The sequence below is a fragment of the Furipterus horrens genome, unplaced genomic scaffold (assembly GCF_987537825.1).
Source record: "Furipterus horrens unplaced genomic scaffold, mFurHor1.1.pri manual_scaffold_11, whole genome shotgun sequence".
Classification (NCBI taxonomy): domain Eukaryota; kingdom Metazoa; phylum Chordata; class Mammalia; order Chiroptera; family Furipteridae; genus Furipterus; species Furipterus horrens.
Window position 1 is genome coordinate 14671932 of NW_028327181.1, and position 22201 is coordinate 14694132.

Genomic DNA, 22201 nt, shown 5'->3' on the forward strand with positions numbered 1-22201 from the left:
TTTATCTCGTGCGCCACCTCGTACCCCGAGTGGACGGAAAGTAGGGAGAGAGCCAAGTCGGGCCTTGAGTTGGAAAACAAAGCCTGTAAAGAAACTCAGAGAAGTAAGAGTCTTTAGAACATGAGATCGCGCATTTTTAAACTAGGTTTAGCTCATAGTAAGGGCTTAATAAAAATGATAGATGTTATCCCCGAGTGGCAGGAATACAGATATTTTAATTTTTCTTTTACTTTGAGTTTTCTAGTATGAGCGTATGTAATATTTTTAAAGAAGTAAAAAAAAGTACTTCACGTGTAAAAATGGAGGGAAGTTGAAGGTTTATGACCCGCGGTTGTGGAGTAATGGGGTTGGGGGCTGAGAACAGCGCTTGTGAAGGAGGGGCCCTTGGGATGGCAGCTAGGGAGCAATTTAGACACATGAATATTAACGTGGAAAATCCCGAGAAAACACCCCACACATACAGGTTTACCTTTTAAAAGCAAATTACAAACTTAAGTTCCCTAGAGTCACAAACCAATACTTGCAACAAGTAGTTACTGCTTCCTCTGTGCTCAGCACACTTCTAGGTTCTAGGGATGCAAACATTAGTAAACACATAGCCAGTGATTGGAATATATGCAAAAAGTGAAAAGATAGACTAGTTCTAGGCAATTCTACGGTGTTACTATGTCAGATTAGCTCTTCAGTTATAATTTGGTGGGGAGGGAACAGGATGGGAAGAAGGAACTAAATTCAGTCTCTTGATATGCAGGCCCTTTAAAGGGGCACAGTTCCTGTTATTCCCAAGGATACCCCATGAGCCTCCTAACAGGTATTTTCTTCCTCCAAATGGCAGAGTGAAATCAGTGACAATTTATTTAAAGTGAGCTGGCCCAGTTCACGGCTTCCTGAACACACAGTGCTTCTGTGGACAGGAAAAGAGGTGATGGTGATCCAAGACTTCCCCAGGACAAAGAAGCCTGTCTCCTTAACTCTCATCAGCCTTGAAAACTATGTGGGTCCTAACGTGGCTGCAAGGGTAAGGAGAGTTGTAGCTGGTCTCCCAGGCCTTTTGGGAGAAGTTTTTGAAGTTCCTTCTGGTTGACAACTGCACTGCACCTTGGAAAGCTGTAAGATGTTCTGAGAGAAGTAATGTAATTGTCATGCAATCTTTTAAGTTAACATTTGTGAAGGCCAGGCAAATGTCTGACACTGTGTAAAAAGTCCCAGAAAAACTAAAAAGAAATTTAAATCATTTAGGCATAAAAATAAAATGCATGAGGCCATCGCCCAGTGGGTAACCATGTGGAGAATGCACAAGACGCTGGTGCAGAGGAGAAAAGGCTGGCGCATTACATTTTGATCTTGGTTAATGGGGTAGAAAACCAATGTTAAAGTTGACTCCCCCAGTTTTGTATCTTTTTGATAAAATTTAAAGTCATGCCGATTTTAAAGTAATTTGACAGAATGCAGATTGCTATCCATGAAGTCTCAAGTACTCAAGTGCATACCTCTGAACAGTTTCATATCCTGTATGTAAGACTAATCTGATAATCCTTGTATCAGATGCCATTAGTTATTAAAGTACTTACTAGGCACTTGTAATAAGAGCTCTAAAATGTGCATAATATACAAAGTTCTTAATCTTTGTGCAATGTAAGAAAACAGTGATGAGAAGCAGTAAGTCATTAAGTCTAAATGTATCAGTGTAACAAAACAAAACCCAGTAACAGACTGAAAGTAAAATTCAAGAACTGCTCTCATATGGTTGTCACTAACCACGTGTGGCTTTAAAGATAACTTGAAATGCAGCTACTCTGAATTAAAATGTACTGCAAGCGTGAAATGCACAGTGGATTTGAAGACTTAGTATGCAAAAAATGGAAAATACGTCACTGATCATTTTTATACTGATTACGTGTTGATAGTATATTTGATATTTTGCTAAACTGCTTTTTTAAATATTAACTTGACCTCTCTTTTTAAATGGACTGCTAAATTTTGAAAAACTACAAAAGTGGCTTGCATTGTATTTTATTGAGTAGCCCAGGTCTAGATGGTATTTCAATATGTAAGATGGCACAGGTAAACAGAAAGACGGGAAATAAAAGTGTTAAAGATCCTGCCTCCTTTGGGGGAAAGGATGCATAATGATTAATACTAGACACTATTAGAATAAATAGATGTGTTAATAGTGAGAGCAACAGTGAGAGAGAACAATAAAGTCATTCCAGAAAGTGTAAGGAAAGCGGGAAATACAAGGAACAGAATATGTAGGAAACAAAATAACAGGATAGGAATAAGTCCAAATATATTATAAAAAGTAAACACAAATGGACTGTTACTCTTTGTCAAAGAGAAAGGCTCTGGTTGAATGAAAAATCCAAAATTCAGCTATATGCTGTTTCTAGGAGGTAACACATAAAACAAAACAGCTTAAGAATAGAAAGTGGCTTACCAGGAAAATGTTTACAAAAAGAAAGCATATGTAGCAACATTAATATCAGACAAAACAGAATTTAAAGCAAAGGTGTTAAGGACACAGAAAGGTGCTTCGTGTTGATTAAAGTTACAAGTTACCAGTCATAAATCTTTAGAAACATAGTAACATATTTTTGAAATGTATAAAACAAAAATTGAAAATAAATGGCGAAGACAGCAGATCCATAATCATAAATATACCTTTTTCAGAATCAACAGATGGAGTAGGCAAAAAAGATTTGAATAGTACAACTTTCCTCCCAACAAAAAACACTGCTTTTTTTTTCAAAATACAAACATTCACAAAATTTGATCCCATTTACTCTTTTCATTTACTCTTTTTTTTTTTCTGCATCCTCACCCGAGGACATTTTTTTTTTCATTGCTTTTAGAGAGAGAGGAAGGGAGAGAGGGAGAAAGAGAAAGATCAGTGCAAGAAAGAAGCGTCAGTCGGTTGCCTCCTGTACAGGCCCAGACCAGGGATCGTACATGCTCAGATTGAGGGTTAGGGTTGCACGCACCCGCGCCGAGACCAGGGATCAAACAGCGTGGGTATGCGCCCTGACTAGGAATCAAACCCACAGCCTTTTGGTTATGGGATGACGCTCTGACCAACTGAGCCACACCAGCCAGGACTAATCCCATTTACTCCTAAAGAATGAGACTTCTGGCCAAGATGGAGGCGTAGGTAGACAGGCTTTGCTTCCTTCCACAACCATAAGAAGAAATACAACTACCTCAAAACTAAAAACCACAGAACTACCAGAAAACTCAACTGCGTGGAAGTCTAAAAAGCAAAGATATAAAGAACTAATACTCATCCAGACAGGTAAGAGGGGCGGAGCCGGGGTGGAGAGGACTCAATATGGCAGTGGCAATGGCCTACCGGGGGAAAGCGCAATCACACATTATAAAAGTCAAGAGGGACACCTGGAGAGCGTTCCCAACCCCAGGCCTAACCGCACAGCTCATGATTCCAGCACAGGGGAAAATCAAGCCTCATTGCTTCTGACTGTGAAAACCAGTGGGAGCTGGGGTGGAGGAAAAAACTGCAAGTCTCTCAGCAGAGTCCATTTGTTTAGAGACCCTCCCCCCCATGGTCGTAGAATGTCAGCAAACCCACCTACTCTGGGAACCACAATGAGGGCAAGAGCTAGAGGGGCACCAGTCCCATACAGGAAGCGGGAGAAGTGCCTGGAAAAGGGGCGAGTGCTAAGCAAGCGGCATTATCTCCTCAGGCCCCTCCCCCACATATAGCTCCACAATGTAGTGAAATGGGTTGCCCCATATTAACCAATACCTTACAACATAACAGGTGCAACAGCTCTACCTAAGACACAGAGGCAAACAAACACAGGAGCCTGTCAAGTTGAGGAGACAGAGAAGTATGGCCCAAAAGAGGGAATGGATCAAGGTTCCAGTGGGAGAACTAAGCGACAAGGAGAGAGCCAACCTAACAGATGCAGAGTGATAATGATGTTCACAGACTTGACAGACATGATTGAGTACGGCAAATGCATAAGGGAAGAAGTGAAGGTTGTGCTAAGTGAAATGAAGGAAAATCCACACGAAATCCATGCTAAAGGGAAGGAAGCTGGGGTTCAAACCAACAATTTGGAACATAAGGAAGAAATAAACAGTCAATCTATGTATGTTTAATTTCTTAAAAAACTGCCCTACCAGATTTTCAAAGCAGTTTTATTATTTTACATTCCCACCAGTACAGAATGAAGAAACAAGAATTGAAGAACATGAGGAGTGGCTTAGGGACCTCTGGGACAACTTTAAACTTGCCAACTTTCGAATCATAAGTGTGCCAGAAGGAGAAGAGGAAAATGAAGAAGTTGATAACTTATGTGAAAAAATAATGAAGGAAACTTCCCTAATTTGGTGAAGGAAATAGACATACAAGTCCAGGAAGCATAGAGGGTCCCACACAAGCTAGACCCTAAGAGAACCACACCAAGACACATCATAATTAAAATGCCAAAGTTTCAAGATAAAGAGAGAATATTAAAGGCAGCAAGAGAAAAGAAGAGAGTTACCTACAAAAGGGTTCCTATAAGACTATCAACTGATTTCTCAAAAGAAACTTTTCAGACCAGAAAGGTCTGGCAAGAAGTATTCAATATGATGAAAAGCAAGGACCCGCAACCAAGACTACTCTATCCAGCTAAGCTATCGTTTAGGATGGAAAGTGCTTCCCAGACAAGGTAAAGCTAAAGGAGTTCATCGTCACCAAGCCATTATTCTATGAAATGTTAAAGGGACTTATTTAAGAAAAAGAAGATAAAAACTATGAACATTTAAATGACAACAAACTCACAACTATCAAGAACAGAATCTAAAAAATAAAAACAAAGCAAACAACTAGAATAGGAACAGAATCATAGGTATGAGAATCATTGGAAGGGTTATCAGCTGGGAGGGGGAAGGGGGAGAAATGGGGAAAAGGTGCAGGGTTAAGAAGCATAGTTGGTAGGTACAAAATAATATAGGAAAAGGTGAAGCCAAAGAACTTACATGCACAACCCATGAACATGAACTAAAGAACGGGGGTTGTTGGAGGGAAGTGGGGTACTGGGCGAAGAGGAACAAAGGGAAAAGAAATTGGGACAACTGTAATAGCATAATCAATAAAATATACTTTAAAAGAAAATCTACACTCAACAACAACAAAAAGAATGAGACGGACCATTGTGTTTTAAGTTTAGAAATAGAATTTTTTTCAGTTTTTGGCTTTTGTGAATAAGGCTGTTGTGAGCATTTCTATACACATTTTTGTGTGAAAGGTCTTTACATTTTCATCTCTCTTGCGTAAATACCTAGGAGTGAAATTGTGGGATCATTTGGTAGGTGTATGTTTAACTTCTTAAAAAACTGCCCTGCCAGATTTTCAAAGCTGTTTTATTATTTTACATTTCCACCAGCAATGGACTGCTTTCTTACATTACTATTGCAGCTTGTCTTTAACTTCATTGTTACCCAACTTTTCATTTGTTTACACTGTATTATTTTTTCAATTGGATTTCAACACGCTCATTAGAAACAGAAGCCATTTGTTACACTTCTTTGGTCTTCTGTGTTTAGTGTAGTGCTTGGTATTAGGCACTCAATAAATATTTTTTTAAATAATTACTGAATTGTTAGGTTGTCTCAAGTATGCTTTAAAAGACAGGACATCCTTTAAATTACCCTGGAAGATTGTTGTATAATATCATTTTCTTGAAAGCAGAATTCTTATAACAAAAGCCTGGAATGTGGTCATTTTAATGTACTAAGGCAATATTTCTAGTTACGTAAACAGCATCTATCCTAATTCTCTTATTTAAAAAGATGAGTTTTTTGTTTTGTTTTGTTTTGTTTTAAAGTTCAGAGTGTCCTACTGAACACAGCCTTCAGATTCCAGAGCTGTGAAGAGCCATGTAATGCATTTCAGACCAATGCGTAAGTGGAAATTCTAGGCAGGGAGGATTCCAGGAAGCCTTTCATCGTTTGCCTGCTGCCCTTTTCTCCCAAATCTTTTTACCTGGAATGCTGATGAAAGGTCAGAAGATAGAGAAGGTTCAGTTAGTCATCTTGCAAGCATGAGCAAGGAAGCTGCGCGGTAAAGACGTCTGAGGGGAAAGACCGAAGAAGTCTGGGTTCCTGATGGCTTCATGGAGTGGCCAGCTAGTCCTGGCCTAGCTTTAAACTGCCCACTGCCCGGTCCCAACTTACATGACAAATATCAATGCCATGGTGGCTGGTTTGGGTCACACGCTATACAACCAACCCTGACTTTTACAGGCACTTTACCTTCCACGTTGCCCTAGGTTAGATTTCTCACACACGGTCTTTGTTTCTCTTGGGCATGGACTACTTACTGGCACTGCTGAGGAACAGGTACCCTTGAGCAGGGCCGCTGAAAGTAGGTCTGTCCCAGGGACATAATTTTTATCAGTGGTACTTCCTTCTGATACCAGGACGAGTCATTTAGCGTTATAACATCACTCTTTTGTGGCTGGCTGGGAAAATCTAGCTCAAAGGGAAGAAATAATCAGCTGAAGGCTATAGATTACTTTCCCAGTTTACCTATCTGTGCCGCACTCCAGTCCTATCATTTTCTTGGGATATCCTTTCCCCCTGAGTTTGCCCAGCAAACCCCTGTTCGTCTCTGTTTAAACCACGCTTTCTCAGCCTCTGCTTTATTGACATTTGGGACTGGGCAATTCTTTGTTGGGGGTCGGGGGGCTGTTTTCTGCACTGTAGGGCTTTAGTAGCATTCCACGTTTCTACTCACTAGATGCCAATAGTATCTTGTCCCACCTCTCCAGTTATGACAACCAAAATTATCTCCACACTTCCAGGTATTCCCAGGGAGCCAAGATCTCCCTCGGCTGAGAACCACTGCTCTACACTGATGTCAAAAAGCACCCCGTTCTGCACCTGCTTTGTTCCCATGCAATCCTCCACAGACTTCCAGCAAAACACCTGTGACACTTGGTGCTACAAGTTCACCTTCCTGGACCTGCATATTAGACTGTAAGCTCCTTGAGGTCAGGGACTGCATCTGACTCATTTTTGTATCCCCCTGTGTATTGACTACACAGGTTTCAGAATGGTTCACGAGAAGAATGGGAATAGAATTCAGTTCTTGCTCTCTCATGCTATGATTTTGACACTCATTGTTAAGACTCATGTGCCCCATGCCATTTCTTGGTGTCATGTTCTATAAACTCTCATACTATAGTCAAGAGTCAGAGTCTAGCAAGAAAGCACTACATGGCTCATTTTTCTAAACACCAATTAAAATGGAAAAGAAAAGCAAAAACTTTTTATAGATTTTATGTATTTATGTATTTATTTATTTATTTATTTATTTATTTTAGAGAGAGGGGAAGGTAGGGAGAAAGAGAAACATTGATGTGTGAGACACATCAACTGGCTGCCTCTCACACGCCCCCAGTTGGGGACCTGGCCCACCACCCAGGCATGTGCCTTGACCAGGAATCAAACTGGCAACCTCTCGGTTCGCAGGCCAGCACTCAACCCACTGAGCCACACCAGCCCGGGAGAAATGTAAAAATTTTAAGACAACTTTTTATATTCTCACAAACAAAAATGAAAAACCCTCAAGTGATTTAGAAAAAGTGAAGAGCAAAAGTCTCTATAATATTTTTGTTTCCCTAATGGAATCAAAGTTTCGTCTTAATCTTGCAGAAAATGCTATGTTCACTCCTCACCCAGTCCTAGTTTCCCCTAGTGTCTGTCATTTTACACAACCATGGTACATTTGTCACAACTGAGAAACCAACCTGGAGGCACAGGGCTTCGTTACCCTCTAGAAAGGGATGAAGTTCTTTGCTAGGACTCATGATCCTGGCGCTTTTAATTTTATCAACATGTTTTTTAAAGGAGGGCGTTTATGAACCGTTTTAAGTAAAGTTGAGACACTGAGGAGGAAATCCTTCTAGTTCCTTCAATCCTGCGGCTGCCCACCCCTTTCTGGAGAGGAGTTGCAACACTTCCTGAAGCTCATTTGTATGTATTAGGATTCTAAGAAATTCAATACTCCTTTGGCTTCTGCAAAACAGCTCTAGTTCATTTGCCTGGTAAATTAAACAGCTTAAAAGGGCACAACAACAGAAGGATGCGTTTGAAAAGCGCAAAGATAGCGCACTTCTCCCTTTCTCCCTTGGCGTTGACCCAGAGCAGTAAATGGCGCTGCATTTGGTTCTGTCTAGTGAAAGAAAATACAAATTCTCCATTGTCCATACCTTTATTGACACTATGGTTCAAAGCTGGCAAGAGAGACAAGTTTTATGTTACCTGAAGTTTAAGAGCTGCAGGCCTCCTTCATTTGTACTAGAGTAAATATCAGTACACTGGTTTAGAAAATTTTTAAAGTTTTTACTTTGTGTAATTTTAGATTTACAGAGGAGTTACAAAGACAGTACAGATAATTCCCATACAGACACCCAACCAATTCCAGTTCCCCTCATAGTATTCACTTACGTTACCAATGGCACGTTTGTCAGAACTAAGAAACAACGCTGACTCGCTGCTATTCACTAAACTCTAGACTTCACTGGGCTTCAACCAGCTCTTCTCTGCGTGTCTGCCGTCCGTTCCAGGCTCCTGTCTTGGTTTTGCTTCTGTATGGAACCTCTGCTGTTGCAAAATGTTTTATGACTAATTGCAGTAAGTAATATTTATTTGAAGAGTTGAATTTACTCAAGTTGAACTGTCCCAGATGCATACATACTCTGAAGCTTTGGTTCCAAAATAACAGCCATTGACTTATTTCCCCCTTTGCTGAGGGGGCCTTGCCTTTTAGCTGATGCTGTGAGTCCTTTGCATGACTTGGCTCAAAAGACATTGGTTTTTCTGAGAATGGCCTAGAGAGTCTCAACACTAAAAAACAAACAAACAAATAAATATCCTCTTGGACTTATAGCTGACTTTGTATGTTTGCGATACATGTGGGGAAAGACAGCAAATTGTACTTTTTCTATTCTTTCACAATTGTTTTTTTTTGTTGGTTTTTTTTTTTTTTTTTTTTTTTTTCATGAAAACAGCCAGGATGTATGTGGTTCTTAGGGCCCGCTGGGTAAAATACGGACCAAACTCTGGTTTGGTGAGTAAAGGGGATATGAGAAGAAAAAAGCTTTAGGAGCAGAGGAGGAAGCAGAATGATGTTTGCTTCTAAGAACACTAGGACAGAGGTCATCCATCTTTCATTTCCAGACCCTGTAAGACAGACCATTACAGCCTGGTGACTAAAGATCTTGGCTTGTGAAATAGTCAGATGGACATAGGGTAGGTTTTTTAGCTCTAAAACCTACTAATTAGGTAAAACAGGACAAGTTACTTAACCTCTCTGAACCCGTCTCATCAGTAAAATGAGACTAAAGTATTGAACAAGATTATATATTTAACACAGCGTGCAACACAAAGGAAGCACGTAATACCTGTTAAGTATTATTGTCACCAAAGGCAGTTCACCCTAAGGCCATTGGACAGTGCCAAACTCTTCTTAGTCTACTGTTAATCTCATCTTTTCGTCCATGTTTCCATATTTGGTAAGCAAGAAATTCAACAGGTCCTAGAAGGCGAAATGAAACAACAGAGTGTCCAAGTCTTTAAAATATCTCTAATTAAGTATAAAATTTAATGACCAGTTACAAGCAGAGATAGGGTCCATGAAGCAGGAAAAATATAACAATGGACCCGAGGTGAGTTTTCCCCAGTTGTTCCCTCCCCCAGCTTTGACTCCTGGCTGGGCCAGACCTGGCCACAGACTGCCAGTGCGATCTGCCCTGTTACTGTGACCTGGGATAACATTCCCAGGAGAGGGTTGCAAACATTTGTTGAGCACACAAATCCATGACCTACTGTGAGATTCCAGGGCTGGAGTTTGGATTGCGCCATAACTGGGTGGTAGGTGGCTTGTGGGGGCTCCTCTCCACACACCAAGTATGTGAGGCTGTGGGTCTGGGAAGAAAGCTGGGCTCTGCCATTTTAACATGGGACCTTGTTTTCTACAAAACATTCGTTTTCTATTTGAAAATGAGTTGTATTCTCCACCATACACTTCCAGAATTATGGAATTTTTTAATAGTCCTTAGGAGCCACAACATGTATCCAAAGATACTTAATCTGTATCTGCAGCAACCTGTAGCCTCTCGGGGAGCTGAGAAGTAGTGTTCTGGCCACTGAACTAGAGCCTGATGGGGCTGAGCACTTGGCTCTGCTGGATGACCTGGAATAAACCATGAACCTCTTCAAGAGCTTCCTTTGTTGTTGTTTTTACTAGAAGAGGCAGGAATGTGCGTGAAAGCAACCTAGCAGAGAGCCTGGCACATGGAGAGGAGCTTATTTCATTTAGCTCCAGACTCCAGAGCAATGGCGGCCATCCTAGCCTCACTCTAGAAGTTCTGCCTCTGTATCTAAAGAAAGGTGATAGCAACGGGAACAACCTGTCAGGAACCTTCTGAGCCCGCCCTGCCCACAGATAGCCTCCTTGGCAGGTGGGAACAGTCTCTGACACCCACCTAGGGGGCTGCTTTGTACAGACACAGGAGCAGCAGCTGAGGGAATGAACACAGATTCTTCAACATCCTAGAAATAGATACCGAGTGGACAGGGGGTCCTTTAGATTCACCTTCCAGGTAACCAGGTGACTTTATAACTTTAAGGTTATGCAAGTCTGACTTTTCTTACCTTCTGGAACAGATAAAGGACTCGAGAAGATAGCTGCCCTGGGCATAGCTTTGAATGGGAATAAACATTTCTCAACTGAAGTGTTTCTTATCACTGTCTCAAGAAGTCAGATTTGTTCAAGTTTATAGGAGGTGGATTGTCTGATTCTAAGTTTTACTTTAAATTTCTTTTGGGGGGTCAGGGAGAATTGAAAATAAAGTTTTCTAAAGGGACTCTCCTAATCTTCATCAAGCATATGTCCTGCATTCCTCCAAATGCCAGCACCATTTGTGGGGGTTGGAGGAGAGGAAAGAGAACAATTTGCCTTTGTACCAACTTGAGGTTCTCCCTAAAAATCTTCAAATTTCAACTGTGCTCCACTATTCGCATTCAAAGAATTTTTAAACTTGATGTGCAAGGGCTAGGTGTCCACATGCAATAAACTGGTATTTCCAGCATCGTGATCAGAACCATGCCCAGAAAAAGCTTGATTTGGGGTCATTCATTCATCCTGAACTCTGTGCTATATTTATCTTGTTCTCAGGGGAGCAGAATCTGGAAGAGAACAGAGACAAGTAAATAATTCTGATGCAATGCAATAACTGTAACCAGCCCTTAGTGGTGCTACCAGAGGAGCCAGGGCCTAACTCCGCAGAGCCATCAGGGAAGGCTGCACCAAGGGGCTGATGTTCATGTGGGCCATGAAGGGTAAGTAGGAGTTCACACAGGATTTAGCTTTTCTTTTCCCCTTGCCCCCTCTCCCTGCTAGAGAAGCTAGGTGCCACCTGGACCGTGAGACAGAATTCAGGAAAACAGTAATACTTCATCTGGTGCTATAAAAGACCTGAAACTAACACAAAATATATATATTCAACCTTCAACACCTGCTACTATTCCCAAGACTAAGTGGATAAGAAGATCCTTCTGGATTTCTGTATACGTATTTTAACTCTCTTGGATCATCCCTTCTCTCTTTCCTACTTTCATCCTCACCCCCCCTTCAAGACTTCCTTATCATTTTTTTAACCAACAAATTTTATTTAAAAACGGAGTCAGGAATATGAAAGAGGGAGGGGATCTTCCACCACACCCTACCCCCCTTATTTGGCTTTAAATTCTGCAGTCACCCCTGCCCTCCCCTGCTCTCCCCTCTCCAGAAGGAACTTTCGAGTGTCTGAGCTTGGGCAGTATAGTATTGTAATTCTCCCTTGGAGTCCTAGGGAGAGGTTATCTCTTGGGGTCAGAAGCTGGGATGGAAACCTAGGGCTCCTAAACCCTGCTCCTGTCCTGCCTCATCACTTTGCACAAGGAGGTAGCTGACCTTTTCTATTTCATATCGTTTTTTCACTGCACCCCACTTGGCTTGACAACCATAAGTCAACATTGTTTCCTCCTTGGCATTTCTTAAATGGATCCTGCTTAAACTGAAAACTCAAAAAAGGGGAAAAGCCCTGTGAACCTTGAAAGGCTGGGCTTGTCTCCTGGCCTTGGCTGCTGGCCTGGCAGGTGCCACCAGCTCTCCTGGGAGAGTGGGCAGCTGGAGAAATGTGGAGGCCCTGGCACCTCCCTTCCAGTGTGTGCCCTTGTTTGCAAATCCTGGTTCAGGAACCGGAACCGCTTGTTGGAAATTGGTCAGGGAGGTAAAGTTACTGACTGAGTCTTGAGTGGAGCTGTAGGGGGTGGCCTCCCTGAGAAAGACGAAATCTGCCCATCTGTTTTGGCCGATTAAAATCTCCCTTGTTTACCTTCTCCTTGAGAAATTCTTGGAACTCTTTTACAGGAAGGAGCCAGGTAATAGGAAATCAGAGCAGCAAAGAACATTAAGACTTGTTTTTTTTGCCCTCCTTACTCCAAAGTTCCCTTTATGTTCAAGGAAACTGGTGTGAGAGTGTGTAAAGTCATTATTAGGAACAATAGCTAATGAGTATGGAAAGTGTGCCAGGCACTGTGCGAAGATACTGGCATCCATTCTCTCTTTTATTCCTGCAACTGATTCCATTTCTCAGAGGAGGAAGATGAGGCTCTGATAGCTTAAGCCCCAGGTCATGCAACTCCCCATTGGTGGAACTGAGGCTTGACATCCCCAGTTCCCATGCCCCACTCCCCCAACCCCCACCCCACCCCCACCTGCAGCTGCCTAGGAGATAACAGGGTGCTTCAAACTAAAAATAAACTAAATCACGTTCTGCTTTGATCAGCGCATCGCATCCGCAGCTGCCAGATGGCCAAACAGCCAACAAAGCTCAAAAAACCCCTTTTTCCTTCCCCCTATAAAGCAACCCCCTTCTCCCCTAGGAGTTCGGAGTCCTGATCACCCGTGGCAGGGTTCCCTCCCTGCTTGCTGATCCTCGCAATAAACTTTTATTTTCCTGCTCGCTGTGTCTTAATGGCCTTCTCAGCGACTCCATTCTTACAGGACTGAAATCTACCCTGTGACTTCAGACATTAAGGCCTGGCCCACTGCTTTTAGGACAGGGCACTTCTGAGGTGACCCCCACTTTCAGTGATTTGTATTTTATTAGGATAGAAACTGAAAACTCTGGTCAAGGTGTCTGAAACCAGCAAAAAAAAATTTGTTTCAGTCAGTCTCTGTTCCCATTCCTCTGTTGGAAGTGTAGACTGGTGGGGCATGGGTGACATTTACTTTGCAAACAACAGACTGGGAGCCGGGCAGAGCCCACACCTCGCTGAGTAAATAGCTCCTGGAGGACCAAGCAGGGCATGCAAGGTCCCCAGCGAGGCCTTACTTTGAGAGGCAACCAGGACAATGTGCCTGTGGCCTGGGAGCTAGGAGCCTGCAGCTCCGGTCCTTATGCTGCCATTTTTAACACTTGGACTTCTGTGGAAGAAACCATCTGGAAGTAGAGGAAACCAACCTGATGATATCTGAGGTCCAATCTGGCTCAGTTTGGCTTGGGTCATGCAGCATGGTAGCTAGGCAGGCAGAAGGTAGAATCCAGTTGCCTGAGTTCAAGTGTGAGCTTCACTACAAACTCTGTGATTTTAGACAAGTCCTTAAGTTTTCAGAGCCTTCATTTTCCTGTCAAGAATAATAATAGCAGCCACCTCGCTGGGTTGTCAAGAAATCAGCTGCCCTGACCAGGTAGCTCAGTTGGTTAGAGCATCATCCCATATGCCAAGATTGTGGTTCGATCCCCATTCAGAGCACAAACAAGAAGCAACCAGTGAATGCATAAGTGGAACAACGAATCGATGTCTGTCTGTCTGTCTGTCTCTCTTTCTCTGCCGCTCTCATCAATTAAAAAGAAAGAAAGAAAAATCTGCTCTGCTAGTTCAGGAACTTCTCCAGAGGCCCAGACACAACAAGACTCATGCGAGAATGAGGACTTTGTGGTCACACATAGCACATTTTCAGTCCTTACTTTGACCCCAATCAGCTGGATAACCTTGGACAATTTACCTAACTTCTCTGAACAATTTTCTTTTTTGTGATGGTTAGTTTTATGGGCCAACTTGGCTGAGCTATGATACCTACTTACTCCATTGAACAATAATCTAGTTGTTGCCACAAAGGTATTCTGTAGATGTGGTTAACATCTACAATCAGTTTACTTTAAGTAAAGAAGCTCATTAAGTAAAGGCCTTGTCCAATCAGCGAAAGGTCTTAAGAACCAACATGTTTCTCTGAGAAAGAAAGTCCACCTGTGAACAGCAGTGCTGACCCCTGCCAGTCTGCCTTACACATTTCAAACCTGCTAACCCCACAATCACATAAGCCAATTCCTTGAAATTAACTATATACATGAATATATATACATATTTACATATACATGTGTATATAAGTCATAAATATATAGGAGATATCCTCCTGGTTCTACTTCTCTGAAAATAGCCAAGAAGACATGCTTCCTTTCTCTTCCCTGACATCCCAGGCCTCATCTACGTTCCAGTCCTCTCAGTTCCTGAACACCTAGTCATGAAAGCACAGATCTTGGACCTGGAAAGGATCCTAGGGGCTGTGTAGTCCACTGTTCTCTACACATGGGTGAGGATATTCAGACAGAGAAGCCAGGCGGTTTGTCCCAGGTCTCAAAGACTATATTGGAGGCATCACGGTCAGCACTTAGGGCTGCCCTGTAAGGTCAGCGCCAGGCAGAGGCAAGAGAGGCACTGGCCTCTGGGACAAAACTCAAGGCAGTGCTCCAAAATTCAGTCATCAACATAAATAATATTTTTATGCACTATTTGAAAAAAATCTAAATTAATGCAAAAAAATCCATGATGGTCAAAGGGCCGCCTTTTTATCTTTTAAGATTTTATTTATTTGATTTTAGAGAGAGAGGGGAAAGGAGGGAGAGAAACATCCAGGTGCATTGATCAGTTGCCTATCCCATGCCCCCAGTAGGGGACCGGGCCCACAACCCAGGCATGTGCCCTGACTGGGAACCGAAATGGCGACCTTTCAGTTTACAAGCTGACGCACAACCCTCAGAGCGGCACCAGTCAGGACAAAATGCTACCTTTTTAAATAAAGAAGAATCCGAGTTGTTGGTTTTTCCCTTTGCTGCAGGCTCTGATGTGGTTGGCATGGCCCTGTTGCCCTGCGTCTACTAGGGTCTCTGTGTTAGACACGGCGTCACATGCTACCTGTAGTGTTCGTCATTATTCTGAGTTGTGGTTTCCTCTGACCTTCAAGACTGCATGTAGGTGGCCAACTGTCCCAGTGTGTTCAGGGCTGAGGGCGTTGCCCAGGATAGGCCCAGGATGGTTGGTCATCCTATCAGAGAAAGAAGAAGGACCTGGCTCTCAGTACCTTCGTACCCCTTGGGACTTCATTGCCCTCGATAATTATTATTGACTGAATCTGCCCTTTTCGGTAGAGCGCCTGGCAGGCGCTCAGTACATCTGTAGTCAGTTGCTTATCTGAGGCACAGAAAGGCTAGAAGTGTCTTGCCCAGGACCCACTGGCAAATCCTGGGTGCTCCAGTGCCAGGTGTGCTGCTGCTCCTCCATGACCATCCCCTGGGACTCAGGAGATAGGGGTCTACCTAGTGTGACCGGTGGAGGCTTATTTGCCTAAAAGCTGCCCAGGAGGCTACGTGCTTCTTCTCTCTCTTTTTCTTTCTTTTCCTTCCTTCCTTCCTTCTCTCCTTTCTTTCTTTTTGTAAGTAAATAGTCTAGCTTTGGAAATTTCTATGCCTTAGACACAAATGGTCATTTTGCTTCTAGGACCATTATGCCGTGCCTTCAACTAGAAACAGCCCTGGGAAAATGCTAGGCAGGCCGCTAACTAGACTAGCTCTGTCACCTGGGTCAAGAGGCCTGCCTGCTTTGGGCCCGAGTTCCTTCAATTACCAAATGAAAGGTTGGAGCTCCGTATTCTGGGAGACCTTCAGTTTCCTCCTCTGTAACCTTGGCATCATGATAGCTTGTAAGGTCATTGTGAGGATTAAATGGGGTAACGTATAGAAACCACCTTGCATAGCCTCTTGTGGGAGGTTATTTGTTTCCTTCTCTCTGGTTTTCCTATGAGTCTAAAATGCAGCGATTTTATAATTCCACTTTTACAATCAGTAGCACAGATAGTTTTTCCATTCATTCATTTACTCATTCCAAAATTTCTTATTGTTCACCTACTATGAACACTAGGTACTAGGTGTTAAGGACATGGTAGTGAGCGAGAACCTTATTAGAAAACATCAAAAATCATCTGGACATCCCCTGCAATGTAAAGAAAGCCCTAGCAAAAAGACCAATGACAGAATGCTCCTATAAGTCAAAAATCATTCCTATCATGACCATTTTGAAGGAATTCTGAGTAGATGCTGCTTGGCAGGTAGTCACAGGTCTCCCCAGTGGCTGCTATTCTTGTATTTAAAACACCTGCTGCTGTTTCCAGGATCCTAACATTTACTTTGGTCTTTATGTCAATGCCTTTTGTAGAGAGAGCAGCTGTGGGGCTTTTCTCTTTCAACATCAACACTGAGTTATGCTTTGTTGATAAGAAAATAAATACCACTGGTGTAGATAGCATCAGAGCTGCTTTCAAGACTGGTTGGAGCAGGAGACTTCTGCGTAAGATGAAAAGTAGGCTTTATCTTGTTGCTCTTAGGAATGTAGTCCTTCATGGCTTGGATCACCTAGCTTAATTTTACCTTACCTGCTGTTGTTTACGTCCTCCGGCCTTCCCTTGCTTGTAGCTCTTTTAAATAATTCCTCTCTACTTGTACGATCTTAGCAGCCCGTTGAGAACTGATGAACCATGAAAAGTAAAGGTTAGACAGAACACCGATTCGTGGCTGCCAGAGGCTGAGGGTGGGGAAGAACTGGAGACCCACTGCTTATTGGGGACGGGTTCTCATTTGAGGGGTGGTAATGAACATGAGAACTAGATGAAGGTAGTGATTTCACAACATTGTGAATACACTAAATGCCACCAAATGGTACACTTGAAAAGAATGAATTTTTAAAATGTGAATTTCACCTTGATCAAAAACAAAATGTTCTGTGAAGTTAAAAAGCCAGATACAAAAGGGTATGACCTGTGTGAATTTACTTATCTGAAGTTGGAGAACAGGCTCATGTATGGTGATAGAAATCAGAACAGTGGTTGCGTGGGGGCAGGAAAGAGGCACACGGGCACTTACTGGGGTGATGGAAACAGTGTACCTCTTGTTTGGGCAATTGTTACAAAGTATATACAATTGTCAAAATTTCTGAATTGTACATTAAGATCTGTGCATTTTATTGATGCTAATTATACCTCATTAGAAAATTAAAATTAAAAAAAAATTTTTTTTAAAGTAAAGAAAAAAGGCAGAGGATGTGGCAGTACTTAATTTGACAAGTTTCCCTGGAGTCGAGTCATCTATATTTAAATGTGTTGCCCTAAAGAACTGTTTTTCTGGTATTTCATAGCTGGTTTTATGAATACATTTTTTGAAGGGGAGGAGGCTGTGTTATTACTCACGTCCATTTATTACTCACATCCATGAGGCTTTTGTACATAATTTCATTTCAGAGGACTTCAGGGTCTTTGAGCTGCAGGAGACTGGTCCCACACATGTCAATGAGTGTAGCCCTCTTCGGGAGAATGGCTTTGACAAAGCGGTTGGTTACCAGCCTTGCTTGGCAGCCAGATGCCCTGGATTGGAAGCCAGTGCCAGCAGTTCGACTCTTGCCTCATCCCTCTGCCTGAGCCACTCAGTAGTTGTGTGACTTTGGGCCAGTTGCTTAACCTCTCAAGACATGACTCCCTCTGGGGTACAAGCAGGGAGGTGACAGCCCTCCCTAGCAACATAGTCACGAGGACTGAGCTGATGCCCAGAGCCATGCCCAGCGAAGGCCAGGGTAAAATGCAAGACGTCCAGGTACATTTCGGTTTCAAACAACCAATAATTTTTAGTATACAACTGTCATGGCCTGAATGTTTGGGTCTCTCCCACCCCTAAATTCGTATGTTGAAGCCATAACGGCCAGAGTTGTTGTATTTGGAGGAAGTAATTAAGGTTAAGGACGTCAAATGGGTGGGGCCCCGATTGATAGAATTAGTGTTGTTACCAGGAGGGACAGCTGTGGTCCTGACCCTTGCGGCTCAGTTGGTTGGGTGGGTGCGGTCCCACAAAGTGAAAGGTCTCAGGTTCCACTCCTGGCCAGGCACATGCCTAGATTGCGGGTTCGGTCCCCAGTGGGCACCTGTACAGCAGGCAGCCAATCACTGTTTCTCTTCAACACGCATCAATGTTTCTCTCTCTCTCTTTCTCCCTGCCTTCCCCTCTCTAAAAAGAGAGAGAGAAAGAGAGACAGTTGTGTAAAGACACGTGAGAGGATGGCTTTCTGCACACCGAGAACTCTCACTCACAACCAAGTGAGCCGCTACCTTGATCTTGTACCCCTAACATCCAGAATGTGAGAAAATCATTTCTGTTGCTTAAGCTACCCTGTCTATGGTATCTTGTTATGGCAGCTCAAGCTACCCTGTCTATGGTATCTTGTTATGGCAGCTCAAGCTGACTAGTCAAATTCATAGAGAAAGTAAAATGATGATTGCCAGGAGGTGGGGGAAGGGAGAATTGGGTGTTGTTTAATGGTATAGAGTTTCACCTCTACAAAATGAAAAGAGTTTGGGAGATTAGATGCACAACAATGTGAGTATAATTAACACTACTAAACAGTACACTTAAAATGGTTAGGATGGTAAATTTTATGTTATGCATACTTTACTATAATTAAAATGTTTAAGTAAATAAAGGAAGTACAGATACATGCTACAACATGAATGGATCTTGGAAACTTTATGCTAGGTGAAAAAAGCCAGTGACAAAGGACCACATATGGTATGAGTCCCTTTTTTATTAAATGTCTACAGCAGGCACGTTAATAGGGACAGAAAGTAGATTAGTGGTTGCCTAGGGCTGGGGTGGGGTAGTGAGAGGGGTTGGGGATAATGGCTAAGGGGTACGGAATTACTTGTGGTGATAGTTTCATAACTCTGTGAATACACTAAAAACCACTGAATTTTACACTGTAACTGAATTAATCATATGGTACGTGAATCATATCTAAATTAAGCTGTTTCATATGTACATTGCATATATTTAGGAAACTAAATGCCAGATGTGTTTAGGAAAATAAGGGAATATCCTGAGAAAGAGGAAGACTGGGGGTGCAGGAAATAGGGGCCCCCACACAGGAGAAGGTGAAGAGAACCTGAAGAGGAAGGCTGTGCCATTGACTATGAGTACAAGCAGACTGCATTAGAGCAGGAGGGCCCTAGATAGGAATTAACAACAACAACAACAAAATCCACAGAAGTATTGGCTTAAAAAAAAAAAAAAAAAAGCAATAGGTACATAGAAGAGTAAAGAAATAAAAATATGAGCCCTGGCCGGTATGGCAAAGTGTATTGAGCACCGACCTGTGAACCGAAGGGTTGCCAGTTCGATTCCCAGCCAGGGCACATGCCTGGGTTGCAGGCCAGGTCCCCAGCTGGGGGCCTATGAGAGGCAACCAATCAATGTTCCTTTCGCACGTTGATGTTTCTCTCCCACTCTTTCTCCCTTCCTTCCCTTCACTCTAAAAATAAATAAATAAAACCTTTAAAAAAATTTTTTTAATATGAGGCAGTTATTAAGCACAGGAAAAGAAAAATTAATCATCATCTACTATGTGCCTCAGTTGTGAATAATAATTCCATAATCATAATGAACCCCAGTAATAAAAAGATATAAAATATATAGGGAGAATGAGGGAAAGTAGGGTGATTGTGAAAAAAGAATTAATTCCTCATCTGGAAGTCAATTAATGAAATCAAAGATTGATAATCAAGCTAGAACAATGTAAGGTTATCGCTTAGGAAAATGAAGGCAAACAGCAGAAAAGTTGCTTCTTAGGAGCAAGACTGGCGAGCGGGGGTTGGGGGCAGACACCTGGGTTTTGTTGTAAGCCTTTTGAATCTGCCTTGACTGTAACCAAAACAAACTATAAGCACATGGGACTTAAAATATAGATTTTAAAAGAGAAACCTAGAAATAGAATGATCACATTGCATGCTTATTAAACTCTTTGGCATGCCTATTTCCTCTTGAGAAAAAGGGCTAATTTAGAGCTCAGAGCACCTAGAGGGAGCGGGAGGGGACGTGTGAGAGAGTTGTGAAAGAGTCGTCCTGAGCAGGGTACAGACTCCTCCGCCTTCCCAGCTGCGTCGGATTCCTGGGGCTACTCTCTTTTCTTGCTGCCCTTTGCCATTTGCGGTTATGGGTTCCAGATTCCGTGCAGTGGCGCCCTCCACAATGCTCTTGCCCTTGGACCTCGGTATTCCTGGGAATCTTTTCCGCACTGCTTCCCCAACATGCTTGCCCATCTTGCTGCTTCTCAGATGCCCGGCCTAGGCCTCCCATTTCACTCTTGCCCAGCACAGACTTTCCTTAACTGGACACTTGGGACTTCCCCTGGTTTTCCTCATTCAGGGCCCTGACGCCAGTTCCTCTGTCATCCACACCCCATACAGGCAGCTGCAGGGCACCCACACCCGGCCCAGCTCCTGGAACCCTGGCCTCGGTAGGATTTGGGATCCACCTGTGTGACCAAGAGGGAAAGTCACCCAGAGAAAACTGCCACATCTCTCTGTAGTCTCAGGCTCCTCACTGGGTACATGGGAGAAATTATTCACATTGTGAACATTCAAGAAATATAGCATTTAAAACTGTGGCTGGCACACAGGGGGCCTGCAGAAATTATTAGCCAATGAAACACTGACGTAGAATATTATGTCAAGAAACATCAGCAGACAGCTGGCTTAGTGTGCATGCAAGGCAGCAGGGGCCAGCGAAGCTTCCAGAAGGCTGAGCGGATGGTTTCAAATTTTAACAGTTCTTAAGGGGTCAGGGACACTGTGTGCAAAACTGGATGGGCTTCTACACCCATCCCTCGGGCCCTGATGTATTTTGATCACACCCAGAGACAGGGACACTCATTATCTTTAAAGAACAAAACAAAAGACTATATCCATCCAGGATTCCTCTTCCTAGTTCCCCTCCCTTCCGTTTCAGAATACCTCCCAGCAATTCTGGGCTTTGGTCGTCAGCCCCTCAACTCTGCTAAAAGACTTATGGCCTTACTTTCACTAGAACCAACTCCCCATATATTTGTGTCTTCCTGACACTCCAACTATTGAACATTTTCCCCTGGGAAATGCCCTCTGACTCTGCACTTCCTGAACATCATGCTTCCTTTTTTTTTTAATTGTTGAGAGAGAGAGAGACAGAGAGAGAGAGAGAGAGAGAAAGAGAAATGGATCAGTTGCCTCCCACATGTGCCCTGACGAGGATTGAACCTGCAACCTAGGTATGTGCCCTGACTGGGGATTGAAGCCCCAACTTTTTGGTGTCTGAGACAATGCTCCAACTAAGTGAGCCATCTGGCCCTGGTATGATTCTGTTATCACATCTTTTCATTTCACCAGGAAAAGAAAAAAAAAAAAAGACCTAAGTAGAACGATCATGATTATATTTCACTTCCGCAGGCACTTTAGGTTGTTTATTTTAAGGGCCACTGCTTGAGGGCTGGAAGTCTTTAAACTACATTAAGATATTTGACTTGGATTTGCTTTTCATGGGAATCTGGTGCTTGACTGATCCCAGACTTTCAGAATACACAGTTCAAAAAGATTTTTTTTTTAAGTGTGTGTGGGGGTGTCTCGCTATAGGAACAATCGTCAATTACTATCCAAAAGAGTAGGAAAAGCATGATCTCAGAATATAGAATGACTTTTTAAATTTAGTAAATTAAGTTTTGTTTTTTTTTTTAACGTCCTACATTGTGCCTATTTTTCTCCTTGCTCTCCTGTGGTTTGGCCGGTAGGAACAATTAGGCTGAGGTTAAAGATGAGCTGCACCGCCATCTAGTGGCTGCTTGTTCTCACTGCACATGCAAGTGTTCTATTCCACAGTTCGCCAAAATGGTTAATTAACTCACACCCAGGATTTCCTGCACAAGGATCAACCTTTGCCATTTTGTGGAACTTTTGAAATTCATTTTACAAAAATTCCTACAACCTCGGACTTAAATATACTGCCTCATTATAACTCTAAAGATT